The sequence below is a fragment of the Dasypus novemcinctus genome, chromosome 3, assembly GCF_030445035.2.
Source record: "Dasypus novemcinctus isolate mDasNov1 chromosome 3, mDasNov1.1.hap2, whole genome shotgun sequence".
In the NCBI taxonomy this organism is placed as follows: Eukaryota; Metazoa; Chordata; class Mammalia; order Cingulata; family Dasypodidae; genus Dasypus; species Dasypus novemcinctus.
The window spans coordinates 142,668,166-142,685,958 of record NC_080675.1 but is presented as its reverse complement, the minus strand read 5'-3'; the positions used below and the strand labels follow the sequence as shown (position 1 = coordinate 142,685,958).

Below are 17,793 nucleotides of genomic sequence, written 5' to 3'. Positions count from 1 at the left end.
AAAGGCATTAACAACAGCTATTTCTTTTAAGAAAATATGCAAGTAACAGGAATGAACACTGAGGTACTAGGATTAAAGTTGATGACACAATTAGAGCAACTTAATTGGCATTCCTTTTTTGGGTGGGGGGATTAATCATTATAAAAAGTGCTTTCGATGCATAGTGTTTTATCTGTGCTGCCATGTCACAAAAATAGGCTTGCCAAGGCAGGTGAGGTATATGACTGCTCACAGCCTCACAGAACTGCAATCAAGTGCAACTATAAATAATACTGAAAAAAGTTTACCATCCCACCAGTAGTTAATACTTTCAAACCATTCAATTAGTGTATCCTTTGCAGTATTCTAAACTATTCACATTGACATTCACATTCATTGTAGTGCTTACTGAAAGGAGGCATACAACTAGTTGTTTTGGCTAAAGTATGTTGGGAAGGCATTCCCTGGGTTTTACATAGAAGTAACAGTATTAAACAATCTAGTGGCCATCACTGATAGGCTACTTAAACAGTATCTCCTTCATTCATTGTGTTGGAAGGGCCCAGTGGGAAGGTAGAGGAAAAAAAACAAAAACAAAAAACTAATACTATTCCAGTTGACTGAACTGGAGAAATGGAAGCTCCTTAAGATCCAGATGGCACCTGTCATTTTATAAGGGTTTTCCTTCAAGTGAAACTACTACATTGCCTCCCAATTTCTCTCCAAGTGTTGAGCGGTCCTTGATATCATCCAAGCCATTTACTTGCCATTCGTGTTTAATACCTGTAAATTTCTTTTTAATGGCATCTTTAGAGCTGGCATAAATCATCTTGCTTTTTAAAGGTGCACTCTCAGGAGCCCAGAATATAAATACTAGATCTTCTTTCTTAAACTCTTTTGTTTCGTATGTGACATCGTACAAAGCATATCGGCAATCATTCAGAGGTAGCAACTTCACAAATGATGTGTAGGGGTCCTCTACAGTATCACCAATCTCACCCACTAAGATCTGCTTTGCTTCCTCTACAATTATTTGTCTTTTGTCATCGCTTAAACAGAAGAGAACTGCTTTCTTTCTTTTTTTGATCTCCTCTTGTGTAGAAGATTTCCTTACTTTCATATCATTAAAAACTTTGATGACTTCATCATTCACTGTAACTCCAGAAGCCATGGTACCGGGGGCTGCAGGTGCAGCGGCGACTGGGGCTCTGGCCCCGTGGCACTGGGGAGGAGAAAATTCCTCTATTTTAAAGCAGAAGAAAATGGTATCCACAGAGAAGAAACGGCTTACCCAAGGTCACACATCTCTTAACAGCAGAACTCTAAAAGACTACACCACTACCAACAGTGAGTGTTAGGACAGAAAGCACACAACACTTACCATCTTGCTATTTCACAGTCTTATTCCCTCACCTCACACCAAATAACAATACACAAAAAGCTATTCTGCCTTCCCTAACTCAACAACCACAGCTAGGGTAGGAAGTCATTGTAACTTTCTTTAGAAGTTCTCTGCAGGTGGCAAAACAATGAAGTAAAAAGTAAAATAGTACCAAAAAAAGGGTATAAAGAACTTTGTAAGCAATATACCTGGTTAATCATACAAACGTAAACCCTTCCCCTACTTTCTGGCCTTTCAAAACTGTTTCCTCAAGGACCAGTTTTTATCAGCCTTTGCCCATTAGGCCTGACTTATTTAGAATAACTCTTTCCCCACTCTTCTTACTGGCCATTTTTCATATCTTTATTTTAGCACTTATTCAGATGTACCATCATTTTCTGCTTATACAAGTGACTCCATGACCACATTGAGGTCCTCTAGGTCACAAGGCTATGTTACTCTCAGCATCTAAGACTAGGGCCTGACAACAAGAAAAACTCATCAAATGCCTGGACAATGAATGAATGATTGAATGAACAAATGAACAAGAAAGGCACACCAGAAGAAAGGGTAGGGATAGAATCTACACTGATACTCAGAGATGTATTCACCAAATGCAATGAATGTCTCATGAAGATGGAGGAGATTGTTGTTAAGGGGGAAGGAGTGGGGTGAGGGGGGTGGGGGGTATATGGGGACCTCATATCTTTTGAATGTAATATTAAAAAAAGAAAAAAAGAATCTACACTGATAAGTTATATATAGCTATAATATAAATTCAAACGCACTCCCAAACTCTTACATGTTGTAGAAGACAGGTAAATATATAAAGGAGACCTTAAAGTAAACCCCAATATTCTTTTCAGATATTTTCAGACATTAAATAATTACTAACTGTAACATCAGTAGGGATATCAATTTCTCCCTACTCATCTAAATGTCCTAAGAGTATAAAATAGTTTTAAAGATTTTTAATACCTATTTAAAAAGGAATAGGGACTTCAAAGAGAAAAAGACTATTAATAAGCTTCTGCTTTTAAAGAAATAACAGAAGTGGGTGTAGCTCAGGGGTTGAGTGTCTGCTTCGTATGTACGAGGTCCCGGGTTCAATCCCAGGTACCTCCTAAAAAGAAAAAAAAAAAAAGAAAGAAACTAAAGAAATATGTTTCAAGAATTAGAGGTTAAAAATAAATTTAAGTTAGTATCAGTCAAATGTATTTCATTTTACAGAGAATACTACATTTTATAAGAAGAAAAATGTCATTCCATTTCAGTTCAACTCCATTCTCCAAGACAAACACAAACAAAAAACACAATTCAGTGATTACCATAAACTTTTCATTGATGACAGCTTTTGTTCTTACTCTAATAGGTAAAGAATTTAAGTGCAGTATAGATACATTATTTTTCTGTTTTTCTGTAGGAACACATTGACAATTCACATAAAAATAAAATCTCTTTGCTTGATGGTGAAAAGAAAAAAGTTAATGACATTAACCATAAGCTTGACAGCTCTCAGTTATGTTTGTGACTGTCTATGAAAGCAAGCAATAGCAGCAGCAATAACAACACTTAGTGCATACTATATACTTAAAAATGGTAGCTGCTATTAGCAGGCCAGTTATCTATTTATCTATCAGGATACATCATTAATTGGCACAATTATGAGGCAGCTATTGTGCTCATTTTACAGATGGAGAAACTAAGGTTAGGAAAGTTGTTGAAAGTCACACACACAAGTTGTACTCCAAATGCTGTGTTTTTACGCTACGATATACTGTCTTTTATTGGAAATAAACCACTGCCTTTTAAGTGAGAAACAGAAAGCCTATTAAAAGATTGATCTATTTAACATGCAATATCCATTTCAAACACCAACATTTTGGCAATTAAAAAAAAAAACCAAGTTGGTGATGAAGGTTAGAAAAAGGTATTTGGATTCAAATAACAATTGCAGCTTCTAATCAGGTTCTGTAAGGAAGAGATGGGATCTATTGCTATTATCAGAGCAGCTGTTGCATACTCTTCTTAAGGACTGTAATAACCATGCAGTACTTTAAAAAAAAAAAACTAATAAAAGAAGGAGGTAGGAAACACAAATATCTGAAACATCACTCAAATGAAAAGCTGCAGAAAAGCACAGAGTAGTCAACTCACAATGTAAAGTGTTGACAACACAGAGGAAATCTAAATAAGTATACCTGAAGTGCTGAAATGCAATATTTTAATCTGCCATGTGTTTAAAAATCTCCATTTGTTAACTCTACAAAAAAATGAATGTTTACAACCAAGGAAGAAATCAACCACTACTGCTATTATAAATCATTACCTTCTTGGCAACCAGAATTTCACAGCATTCTGCTTGACTCTACATCCTCAAATTATCAAAGTTCTCAGAATCCTAGAGGATTTTAAAAGTCTAAGAAGTACATACATTCTGTATAGAATAGCATTCTGCAATTTAAGAGGCGCATGTTTTTAAAATTTATTTTTTTAAATCAGGCAAGCACATAGCTTAAAAAGCCAAATACTTTCACAAGGAAAACAGCATCCCCTTGCTTCATCCCCAATTCTCACATCCCTGAGGCAACCACTTTCAACTTTTAACTATTTCTTCTGACATTTTTTACTCTATATAGCAAGTCGTTATGGCTATTTCTTAATTTTTCCTTTGGGTATCTACTGACTTCCTACTATGAATAATATTGGTTTCAGGCTCTTACATCTTTTCTCCTTTTATTTTCTCATAATTTTTAGTTGACTTACTTGTCAATATTTATATTACTATGACTAAATAATATTCATGGCTGAGCCAAAAATACATCATTACTCTTTTTTGTAAATCTTTGCCTTTCTTATTGTTAATAACTGTACCATTTTTCCATTTGTTTAGGTTTCTAAGCAATTACTAATTCATCCACACAATTCTGCCAGAAGTGTAACTTTCCTATCAATATATTCAAACTACATGAAGTATTTGATTTCTCTTTTAATTTTTCTTAGAGACATGCCATGCCTCCTATAGCCTTCTATCCTCATGTCCTAATTTGTACTGCTTGCTCTCTAGGCCTGGTGGAGATGATGGAATCTTCCTTTAACTTATCTTGGAAATTTCTTTGTATCTTTTCTATAGGGGATTCCCTGGTTCCTGGATCTCACTTCTCTCACTTTTTTCTCTTCTTTTAGTGGGGTATTTCCTCTAGCAGCTTCCTGAGATAGGGTACATTGGGAAGGTATTTCTTTAGTCCTCACAGTGTCTAAAAACCTCTTCATTTACCCTCATCTTAACTGAGTTAGGTTCTGTCTGGAATTCTAGACAGGAAATCATATTCCGTAAGAATTTTGAAGGTCTCTCCTCATTGTGTTCTGACTTCCAGTGTTGCTGTTACGAAGAAGTCAAACACCATTCTGATCCCCAATCCTTCAGTCACCTGTACATTCCCTTCTTGCAGGAGCTTCTCTTTATGCGTTTTTACAACACAATTTTATAATGTTTGTGCCTTAGTGTTGGTCTTTCTTTTGAATTGCATGAACTAATCATTGGTGGGCCCTTTTAATTTAGGGACGCATCTCCCTCTGATCTAGGCAGTTTTCTTAAAATAATATCCCCGCTCTTTAGGAGGTACCAGGGATTTAACCCAGGACCTTGCACATGGGAAGCAGGCACTCGGCCCCTGAGCTACAACATCTGCTTCCCTCTTAACTTCATTTTTTTCTGATCTCTTCCTTATATGCCTGTTACTTAAAAACTGGCCATGCCTCACTGATTCTTCTGATTCCTGATAAGATTACTTTTACTCAGCTTTCTTTTCCATTTTATATCTTTTGTCTTTCATGTCTATTTTTTGGGAGATTTCTTTAACTTTATCTTCAACATCTTCCGTTAAACTTTTAATTATGAGCTTACTCTTTCTGTTTGCTATATATCTTTTCTTTTTTCCTCTTTTTCTCCTGTACCCTATTCTTGTTTTTCTTAAATGTAGTCTCTTTCCTTCTCTCCTTGAGGATATAAATAGATTGAGTATTGGTTGTTGTTTTCTTCTGTTCCTCGCACTGTCCGTAATCTCAGTTCTTTTCTGCTACCTCTTCTGGTTGAAACTTTCCTCAAATGCAAGGGAATCCTTCAGTGTGCATTCAAATTTAAGAGTAGAATGCTAAAAAGATCATTAGAAGATCTATGTGAGTGAGCAGACCAGTGTATTTCTTCCTAGAATGACCAGGCAGAAAGTCGGTCATTTTGCTGGAAGATTACTTTTCCTTTTTCTCATCATTTTTGACAAAGAATTCCTGCTTTGGAGGAATAAGATTGGCTTCCAGCATTCTTAGGGCAGAACACAAGAACAGGGTGAGGGGAGGTGGAGGTCTTCAACATACAATGTGACATTCACTTAATTAACCCCCTTTTCAGATATATAAAACTTTACAAAACACACATAGGAACATTATTCCAATTATAAAGAGGCAGGGACCATACTCTGAGAACAGTAATACAAGACAAGGTTAAAGCAAAATCAACAAATACTGTAGAAGGTGTTTTTTCATGATTAAATAGACTTAATGCCTCATTTGACTTGACCTTACATTATTAAAGGTCATATCTAAATCATGAATAAGAATAGTTATCTCCTGTTGCACTACATAATTCTTCTTGCTCTTAAATCCCTTTGGAGTGGTTTACAGGATAAATCATAAAGTAGATTCTTATATATATGAGTCTTTATCTGGTATCAATTTATAACCAATTAGGAAACACTGAATTCTGAAGATCAAGAAAACAAGCATTTAATGAAGTCACAACATTTTATTTATACCTTTTCTTTCTAGCTATATAAGCAAAGAAATAATTAAGCATTCTATAGTTGCACACATTCAAGCCTGCACAACACAACAAAAATATTTTATTCATTATTTTCAAAGTCAGATTCTTCATCTAATGAAACTGACTTTTGGAACAATTCTAATCCTCCCAGTTTGAAATAGTAAATAAGCAGCTGTTGGATTAGTAATCTGTCAGCAATGACCAGTTCAACAAGAAAACCTAGACAGTTTACTAAATGTTAAATAGTTGAGGCTGGTTACATAGTTCTCCATGATCCTGTTCCATCTAATTTCTGATCTTTTATTTATTTCTCAATATATAACTGAAAAATGACTCACTGTATTTACTAGCTGATCATTTTCCTCTTTCCTAATCCCTATGTCCATTATACTTAATTTCATTTAGCCCCCATATAATGACTAAATATTGTAATTATACATAAATGGAGATTCCACACTCCTTAAGTATAAACTTAACTCTGTTGAAATGGTGTTCAATGGCTTCAATTTGATAAATAATTCAAATATCATCCCCATTCATGTACTACCACATTTCATTAAACATATGGCTATGTCCTTCAAAAAGCTCTCTCCAGATGATAATCAGATTATTAAAAATAACGAACTCAACTCAAAACATTTTAAAATTTGGATACAATATTTTTTCCTTAAAAAAGTTTTAATCTAACTTAAAATTTTAGAGTTTAAAATTCTAACACACTGCCACATTTCTTACGCAGAGGCAAGAAAATATGGCTCTTATTTAAGTATAAAGCTGCTCTGCAAACATATGCTCAATAAATACTTTTGGGATAACTGCACAGGCCCTAAATGAGCATGTAGAGGGGGGATTAAAGGAACAAACAATGAACACATGAGATAAACTAGTCTTCAGAGACACACATAATCATCATATTAATTCAATTGTCAAAAGTTACTGAACATCTACCATTAGCCAGATACACCAAAAAATCAAATGGTACTAATATATATAGAATTTGGAGTCTAGTACTGCCTTGCGTACTAATTTATTTACCCTTTACTTTATATTTCACAATCTTTCAGGGCCTATTTTCTCACTTCAAAAAATGAGAAATTAACTAGAAGTTCTCAAAGATACCTTACAACTTCAAAATTCTGTGATGCTATAATTCTATTAAGTGAAATCTTCATTAGCAATGTTTTCAAACATAAATGTCATTTACACAGATTGATAGAGCAAAAATAAAGATAAAACCTAATATATGTTAAATGCTTATAATGTGCCAATTACATACTAATTATAGTAAACATGCTGATCTTATTTAACCTTCACATGTACCTGACTCCAGCGCCTAAGCTCATAATCACTAACCAGTACATGGCTCTTATCACAAGTCTCATCCTAGGCAGAGTACATGTTACACTGGGACAGGGACAGGAATTGAGCGACAAAAGGCACTAAATGACTGTAAGGAAAATAGTGTTTGAAGAATTTACTTAATTAGCCTTTTGTAAGATAGATGAAACAATCAAAGACTAAGGAACAAGTCTTCTGGCTAAGTGATAAGACAACAAGCAGGAATTATTTATCTACATGTAAAGTAAGAAGGAACTGTGACCATCAAAATATAGGACACAGGACCAAGCAATATTGCAAAGAAAAAGTGTAGGTCATGTTCAATATTCTAAAAACAGATGAGTCCAAAAATTTAATACATGGGACGCAGACTTGGCCCAGTAGTTAGGGCGTCTGTCTACCACATGGGAGGTCCATGGTTCAAACCCCAGGCCTCCTTGACCTGCGTGGAGCTGGCCCATGCGCACTGCTGATACGCCCAAGGAGTGCCATGCCACACAGGGGTGTCCCCCACGTAGGGAAACCCCACGCGCAAACGAGTGTGCCCCGTAAGGAGAGCAGAGCCGCCCAGCGAGAAAGTGCCGACTGCCTAAGAATGGCGCCCCGCACCCACACAGAGAGCTGACACAACAAGGTGTTGGAACAAAAAGAAACACAGATTCCCTTGCTGCTGACAACAACAGAAGTGGACAAAGAAGCTGATGCAGCAAACAGACACAGAAAACAGACAACCGGGGTGGGGGGGGGGGGCGGGGGGAAGGGAAAGAAAGAAATAAATCTTTAAAAATAAAATAAAGGACAATTTAAAACTGAGCCAACAAAAAATAAATGGTCTAAACTTATGCTAAAAGAGTATTTTAGCTATTGGACTCATTAGAAAGTGAACTAAAATATAAGCTTATATCATTTGGAAAAAAAAAACATACTAGAAACATTCTTAATATCATTCCTTGAACATATATTTTAACTACTCAAAATCCAGAGCTTATCACCAAATAGGTGAAATGGTTCATATTCATAAAACTAAAAGTTCAATTCTTTTTTTATTTCCTAAATCTAGAAGATAAAAATTTTACATTTGAGGAACAAAAACATAGATAACTAGAAGATTATGGGAAGATGGCGAAGGACTAACAGGCAGAGCTGAAGGCTCTCACAAAAATAATGGAGAAAGAGCCAAAAGCTGTCTGAGGAGACTGTGTTGGGGTCAGCAGGCCAAGACAGGGCTACACAACTCCCAGGAGGATAAGAGACAGAGAGAAGAAGCTGAAATGGCAAACGTGATTTAGAAAGCATCCCCCCACAACGGCCAGGAAGGGCTCCCCTCCCCAATCCCCAAGATATTAAACTGGGGTAAAACAAGTGGCTCTTTGCAGCCAACTGAGAGGGGAACAGACATCTTCCTCCCTGTCAACTGTTTAAGGGAAAAGGGAGGGGAGATCCAGAGATCTGGGTGCTTTTATTCAGTAAGTTCACCCAGAGCAGAGCTCACTTTGAATCTCCAATCTGGAGATTCAACACTGGAACACAGGAAAGCTGAGGCTGAAACACCTCCGTGGAAAAGTGTGCTGACTAGCAACATCTCCTGGCAGGTCTGTAAATTGCATAGATAAAAACTGCAGTCTATGTATCCAACCCCTGGGAGAAAATCTGTGCCCCACTAGTGAATCCCTGGCCCAATTGTGAAAACTTAAGCTGGGCAATTTTAAAGACTGAGAATAAGTTGAACCAAATATTTAAAAAGAGCTGTGGGGAAAAAAAATAGGCAAGAGAGAGAAGCTGGTCATCAGAGTAAACTCACCAACATATTCAGATGTCTAGACATCAGCAAAAATTACAAGTCATACTAGGAAACAGGAAGAGATGGCCCAGTCAAAAGAACAAACCAAATATCCTGAAGAGATACAGGATTTAAGACAATTACTCAGTGGTAATCACATAACTCTCTTAAATCACTTCAAAGAATTTATGGAAAATATGACTTAAGAAATAAAGGGTATTAAGATGACACTGGGAGAACATAATGAACAATTTGAAAGCCTCCAAAGTAAAGCAGCAGACTTTATGGGAATGAAAGACATGATGAATGAGATTAAAAATACATTAGAGGGAAGCAGATTTGGCCCAAAAGATAGGGCGTCCATCTACCACACGGGAGGTCCAAGGTTCAAACCCCGGGCCTCCTGACCCATGTGATGAGCTGGCTCAAGCACAGTGCTGATGCACACAAGGAGTGTCCTGCCACACAGGGATGTCCCCTGCGTAGGGGAGCCCCACGCCGAAGGAGTGCACCCCATAAGGAGAGCCATCCAGCACAAAAGAAAGTGCAGCCTGCCCAAGAATAGCACCGTGCACATGGAGAGCTGACACAACAAGATGACCCAACAAAAAGAAATACAGATTCCCGGTGCCGCTGATAGGGATGGAAGCGGTCACAGGAGAGTGTACAGCGAATGGACAGAGACAAGCAGACAACTGAGGGGGGGGGTAAATTTTTCTTAAAAAATGAAAGTTTGAAAAAAGGTATTCCATGTAAATATAATAGTAACCAAAAAAAGAACTGGAGTAGAGTGGATAAATGTAAAATAATATTATAGTATATGAACAATAATTATTCAGTACAACTGGCAAGTTGTTCCTGTGATCAATATTCTGTAATTTTCTTCATGCAAAATAAACACTTGCTTTTAACTGAGGAGTCTGGTTGTTTTCGTTTTTCATTTAACCTTTTCTTATTCATACTCTTTAATTAAAATAACCTATCTGGGTCAATAATGATTTGGTATGACTACGACTGAACAAGATTTTGAGTTTTTCTGCCTCCTAAAATTATGAGTTGCAAATTGTTATCTGCAAATAAAACAGGAATTTGATTATCTAGAAAGAATTATGGCTTAAAAGGAAATTAAATAACTAAACCAATAATTTATTTCATTCTTAGAGATTATGTCCAACAGTTAGAGCTGGAATATAAAAATTAGAATTATGTTATAATTAATTTCTATTATATTTATTATTTACATTTATAAATGTTTGCTGTTACCCTATTTTTTATAATTGGTTATATTAAATCTAACCTGGCCTTGCACTATTTTTTTAAATTTGTAATTCCTTTCCATCTATTTTTCTATTTATTTCACAATTTTAGAATAAAGGACTTTTTAACAGCTATATACAAACAAACAAAAACAGTGAACTAGAATTAAGTAGATTCTGTGAGATGAAATACAATACCTATCATAGCATCCTACATCTAAAATGATGGAAAGGAAGAAACAAATACAGGCATACTGCTTAGATTGAAAGAAATAACATGGAAAAAAGCATTTTTAAAATCTGTTCAATAAATTAGTATTTAATCCTCAAAGTCCCCCTAAAAGCAAAATTGAAGTATTTTTCAGAAAAACGTTGAAGTTACATTTTTTATTTCAAATTTACCTTATTTTAATACAGTTCGCTGTCCAGACATCCCCAATCAAAATTCCAAATAAAAGAAGCAATCTGATTAAGCTTTAAAATAAACAACTCCAATTTAAAGTAAATAAGATACTCTAAATCATCACTTTCCAAACTAAGTTCATAGCATTAATAGATATTCAGAGAAATAAGGTTCTGTGGCAAAATAAGTTCAGGAAATTCAACATTCTATAGTTCTCCAATCCACCATGCCCTCTCTTCTCAAATCATATTAACACATCCAAGGTCCCAAGAGTCCAGCAGAAAGAAATACATTAATGTCGCTTAATCTAACATTTTGCAAATTTACTTTGTCATAGACCCTTATTATTTTTTAAAAATCTATTATTATCATTTCATTTCTTAGCACTCCGCAGAACAATTCTCTAAAATAATATGAGACATCCAGATTTTCCAAAGGAGTTCCATTTTAGGCCTTTTGTTCTAGCAAAATTATTAAGAGTATCCCCCTCTACTCTTAAGTTTCCCCGTTTTAATGATAAATCATATGGTCATCATAGAATAAATACTCTTAAACAAAATAAATATAAAACATATGAACTACCTTTAACAAATGTCAATTTAGCACAGCCATATTACATTCAATTAAAGTATTATGTAGATGATGATAAATTTCGAGCTCTTCCCAAATACCTGAAAGAATTCTTTGCTAACAATCTTACATGTACTTTCAAAATACTCTAGGCTTCTACTTAACTCTTAACTAGCTGAACTCATGAACCAAATACGTTTTGAATAGTGAAGGATATCTATAATTTCATATTTTTAAAAAGAGCCCATTGTATCTAAAAAGTGAAATTTGAAAACACTAAAGCAGTCCACAGAAGATGAAGCACAGAGTTTTAAAAGCTATTTTTAAAAGCTAGACCAGGTATTAACGATGAGAATTCCTCAGAATTCTTGACCCTACTTTCACTTAACCCAATCTTCCTGCGTTAACTCATTCATTTCATAATTTCAAAATGCCACCTGTAAATTAGTAAATTCCCAAATCTTTTTTTTTTCTCTCCTCTCCCCCCGCCCCCACCAGTTGTCTGCTCTCTGTGTCCATTCCCTGTGTGTTGTTCTGTGACCACTTCTATCCTTATCAACGGCACTGGGAATCTGTGTTTCTTTTTGTTGCGTCATCTTGCTGTGTCAGCTCTCCGTGTGTGCTGCGCCATTCTTGGGCAGGCTGCACCTTCTTTCATGCTGGGCGGCTCTCCTTACAGGCACACTCCTTGCACATGGGGCTCCCCTACGCGGGGGACACCCCTGCGTGGCACGGCACTCCTTGCGCACATCAGCACTGCAATGGGCCAGCTCTACATGAAATTCCCAAATCTTTATTTCCAGCCTAGCCTTTGTCTCCTGAACTCCAAATCCACATCTGCTATACATCTCTGTTTTATGTCCTAGGAGTATTCAACAACTAAACCTAAGCATCAACTTTCTCTCAAACCTTCAATTCACCTGTCTGTCTGTCCAAGCCAGGAAGAGTTATCTTCTACACCAACGTCTCCTTCACTCCGGCATCTATTTACCACGTTCTGTCAATCCTACCACCTTCAAATGTCTAAGTCCCTTTACCATTTTAATTCAGACTACCATGATCTCTTGCCTAGATGTCTACAACTCTAAAACGGTTCTCCTTGACTCTAAGTACTGTCCTTTCCCAAGTCTTTCTCCATATTGTTATCAGTCCTCTCTCTAAAATATAAGTCTGATCATATCACACTCATGCTTAAACCTTTCAATGACTACCTCCTACACTCACAATAAAGGCCAGGCTTCACAGCACGGCCTAAGATATTTTTTATGATCCAGTCTCAATCATTGCCACTAATTCCCTTAACAGCTCTTCATCCTCCAGGACTTTTTATGCATGCTGTCCTTTTAGTAAGGTACTCTTCCTCGCTCCCACAGCAACCTATTTCTAGCTAATTCCAACTCATTCAAATTTCAACTTAAGATGTCATGACCTGTGGAATTCTTTTCTTAGGCCACTCCCAAACATTACTAAATTTCCCCTTCCATGTGTTCCACTGCTTAGCACAGTACAGCACTTATGCTGTATGCAGAAATGCCGTTGACTTGTCTATTCTCTATCAAACAATATGCTCTGTCTATGGTCTTGTTCATTATCAATAAATATGAATAATCACAATCTGACCTCTGTCTTAAGTATTATGAACCATACTGGTAGTGCAAACCTATTAGAAATTACACATATTACTTTCCCACAAATAAGAAAAACCAAGTAAGCATCCTCAGCAGAAGACTGGAGAACTCCCCTCTGGAAAGAAAGACAGTGCAAGACCTTTTCATTCTTAGAAGATCCCAAGGAAGACAGAGGGCAGGCACAGGCTCACTTCTCAATCATCTTACAATAAAAAATCACCAATAATTTGGAGAAAGGCTCCCAATAAAAGATAAAGACCAAAACACATAAAAATATAAAATAAGAGAAAAATCAGTAAATAGAAATAATGAGGGAAAAAGATACTTTACACGAATGAAGACTACATGCATGAAAAAGAATATGTTATATTTAAAAAAAGAAGACAATAAAAAAGAACTATTGGAAATTTAAACTATGATAGCAGAAACTAAAACTCTATTAGAAAACTTGGAAGTCAGGAAAATCTCAAAAGAAGCTGAAAAGACAGAGATAGAGAACAGAATTGGAAAAAAAAAAAAAGAGGGGGGGTAGAAGAGGAAAGGCAAGGCAGAGGGCCAGGCCCCCTACAAGAGAAAAAAGAGAAAATGAAAGGAAGAAAATTATTGAACGATTAATAAAAGAAAACAAACTTCCTAGAAATAAAAGCCATTCAGCATCTTCAGACTGACATCTCGGCATAATGAATGAACAACCACAACAAGTCACTTCATCATGAAATCTGAACACATGAGGAATAAAGAAAAGACCCTAAAATCTTTCAGAGAGGTACTATATAAAGGTACAAGAATTAAAATGGTGCTTTGTACGATATGGAAATCTTCTTTAGCTTATATTAAAAGACAAGAGTAAAGAAGAGAAAATGTTCTAACTACTCAAAATTATACCATGCTTAAAACTTTTTAGAGTTTCATTCAAGAGAGAAAACTAGCCTTTAAAGAAAATTTTCTGAAAAGCTAAGATTTGACAAATATTTAACAGTCAACTTTGAATAAGATCATTAAGTTCAAAACTACCTTTATTTAAACTTCTTCAGTTCCTAATAGATTTTACTTACTTTAACGAGACAAAATAGCTACCCTAAAAATGAATGATACTTTTTTAAAAACCATGGAGGTAGGATGATAAAGGGGAAGACACAGGAACCTCAGAACTAAAGGCTTCACATAATTCTTTCAAAAGAATAAGAAGATTTGGGTAACTCTTTTTTTATCAGACCTAAATCACTCATATGTAAAAGTGGGGGAGAAACAGTTAATTTTCTTAAATCCTTAAATATAACTCAGCAATACAGAGATTCAGTTAAATAAAAAATACAGGCTCTACTATTGGTCATAAGATAATTGTAATCAGGATGGTATATGTCCATCTTATCTACTAGACTGCTCTCCTTTTCATCAGGAACTATGTTTTAATCACCTCTGCATACTGATGCCGAAGCATGGTACCTTGCATATAGTATGCACTCAAGCATTTACTGAATAAATAAATGAGTGTATATGAAAAGTAAAACAAGTTCTCGTCAATACCCTGTTTTTAAGCAAGCTACTTAGGACTATAAAGGTACAATATTAAAGGATCAAGTAATTTTAAATAAAATGAAAAAAAGCAAATGAGTCATATGGTATTACTTACATCCTAATCTCATAGCTAATTAATAACAGCTGGAATTTAACCATTGGAACTTCATCACACCTACATTATTTTTTTTCTCTCAATTAGCTTTACTTGTGGAATAATTGTCAACGGAGGACAAACCTGTTAAATTCTAACAGCATTCACAACATCCTCACTCCCCACTCCCAATATATATACAAACTATATCACCCTCAGACACCATCTCCTCAGACTGGATTATGCAGTTAAGAAAAAAAAAAAAAAAAAGATACCTGAACAACAAAATGGGCCATTTTTACTAAAGCTACAAGTAAAACTGAAATCTGTCTGCAAAACAAAATGTTCAGCCTTACCCTGCACACTCAATACTACAGTTTGTTAAGATCAACAGATTCCAGAAAATGATAATTCAGTTGATTAGGAAGTGTTAATCTGTAAGAAAATATGTACTAAACAATTATCAACCAAGCTATAAATAGCAAAAGTTTAACTTACTCAACAGAAAACAAACTTTTCAATATAAAACTATATTTAGGGCATTCAGTGTTTATATTCAAACTTTGCTGCTAACTGCAAATGAGTCCTCCCATTGGGCACAACAGGGTTGTCACTTGGAAAAACTTTTTTAAACAGTTACAACATATACCAAGAAGTAACTTTTGAAAATAGTCTGGAATTAAAAGTTATTCATTTTAATTGTTCACCCTTTCCATTAGTCTATTCCAAGGAGTACTCTCAAAGTTCAGGAGTGAAGGCTAATGGCAATTCTAAAATTCATGCTCTTTCCTTAATTATGATTAAATTAGATGGAGAACACTATAATTTTTTAAAACACCATTCACCTTTTTTTTTTCCCAAGAAACTCAGAAAAGAATATCATTGATAATGAATCTCCAGGGTCTTTTTTTTTAAGATTTATTTATTTATTTTTCTTTCTCTCCCCTTCCCCCCCTACCCCAGTTGTCTGTTCTCTGTGTTAATTTGCTGCGTGTTCTTTGTCTGTATTCTTCTTTGTCTGCTTCTGTTGTTGTCAGAAGCTCGGGAATCTGTGTTTCTTTTTGTTGCATCATCTTGTTGTGTCAGCTCTCCCTGTGTGAGGCACCATTCCTGGGCAGGCTGCACTTTCTTTCGCACTGGGTGGCTCTCCTTATGGGGCACACTCCTTGCGAGGCATCAGCACTGCGGGTGGGCCAGTTTCACACAGGTTGAGGAAGCCCGGGGTTTGAACCACGGACCTCCCATGTGGTAGACAGACGCCCTACCACTGGGCAAAGTCCGCTCCCTCTTTCACCTTTAAGATGCTACTTTACTTTGAAATCATATATTAAAATAACTTTTGCTACAAAAATCTTCCCTTTTCTAACCTTGCCTTCAAATCCTGGGGAATAAAGATTTAGAAATACAGATGCTAGAGTTTTTTAATCAGAGATCTAAAGAATGGTAAAAAGAAATTTAAAAACATTCTCTGTCTTTATATAATCTTTAGGCCCTGTTTTACTTTTATCCCATAGAGGGAGAGAAAAAAGGTAGGCTGAATGCAAATCAATCATAGATATTTGACAAGAATTAAGCTCTAATGGAGAGGAAATTTATTGGCTAAAATCAGGACTTTTCCATTTGTCCACACTACTCCCATCCCCTACCACACACACACACACAAAAAGAAACGAAGGGTTGAGACATAACCCTGAGGAAATAAAAAGCCATAAAATTCATCTCCCACACTGTTAGTAACTGGGCATAATTAAGGAGTTTCTGATTAGCAAATGTGCCTTATAAATGGATCACTACATCTATAAACAATTTTTTCTTTTAAATTATAAAAATATCGTGAGAAGGTGGAGATATCCTCATTTTTAAACCACAGACTTTTGTAGTGTGTAAATCTAAATATAACAAGAATGTTCATTGGTTCTCAAAATTTTTGCACTCAGGATTCTTTTATACTCTTGAAATGGAGGACCCAAAAAAACTTTTGTATATGTTAAGTATCGAGATTTACTGTATTCAAAATTAAAACTGAGAAATTGTTCAAAGATTTATTGTAATATCTAGCTTAAGACAGCTTGGTTTTCACATTTACTTCTGCATTCCATCTGTACATTAAGTTGTTGTAGTTGAAGTATATGAAGAAAATCCAGCCTCATACAGATACGGAGTTGGAAAAAGGAATATTTTAATAGCCTTTCAGATAACTATTGGTATAATATTCTTTGATACTTCACCAAAACTAACAAGTGGCAATTTCTTAAAAGCTGTTTCAATATGGAATCTGAAACAATATCAATGAACTTTTCCTACTCTGATACACCGAAATCAATTGGTTCATCCTTTGCTTCAAATGGGTCTTTTTATGCATGCCTGATTTTATAGCATCATGCATTGATTATCTGGAAAATATTGATTCACTGAGTTATGCAGATCTGCCAAATGTTGTCACATTTCACTATACAATTTCCATATCACATTCATTAATATAGCTGCTGATCTTACCAAAAAAGTCAAGTATTGGGAAGCTGTCAAGATCACAGTGGCAAGATCACAGAGTCTTCCAAACTTCTATTTTTGCTTAAAAAGGTAGAATTTTATCATCAGCAAAAAAATGTTGTCAGTTGTTTTCCTTGAAATGATAGGCTCACTTTAGTTTTTCATTAGAACAGTTGTAGATGGGGAATGGATGTAGTTCAAGTGGTTCAGCACCTGCTTCCCATATACAAGGTCCCAGTTCAATCCAAAAGTTATAGGTTTACAGAAAAACCATGAGAAAATACAGTGTCCCCATATAACCCCCACTGTTTATTTTTCAATAAATGCCTGCCAAATATCCAAGCCTGTATAATCACACTCTGTCAGTCATCTTTTGAGAAAAAATTATATTCCATGAAAAAAACCATGTGGTATTCAGTAGAAGTGCTTTATGGGTACTTTCCATATTTTCACACAGGGTGGTTTTTGTTGTTTTTAATGTACTCAAAGATCAAGATGTAATGAAATTAATAAGTCTAACTGCTTTATCCAGGACAT

The 17,793-nt window shown here is 35.6% G+C and overlaps 1 protein-coding gene and 1 pseudogene across 1 annotated transcript in view; both read right to left on the bottom strand.

Annotated features, from left to right (window-relative positions):
• PIAS1 (protein inhibitor of activated STAT 1) overlaps nucleotides 1-17,793 on the bottom strand; it is a 125,793-nt gene that overhangs the window by 97,400 nt on the left and 10,600 nt on the right. The window lies entirely within an intron of this gene.
• LOC101413568 (cofilin-2 pseudogene) lies at nucleotides 568-1,228 on the bottom strand (annotated as a pseudogene).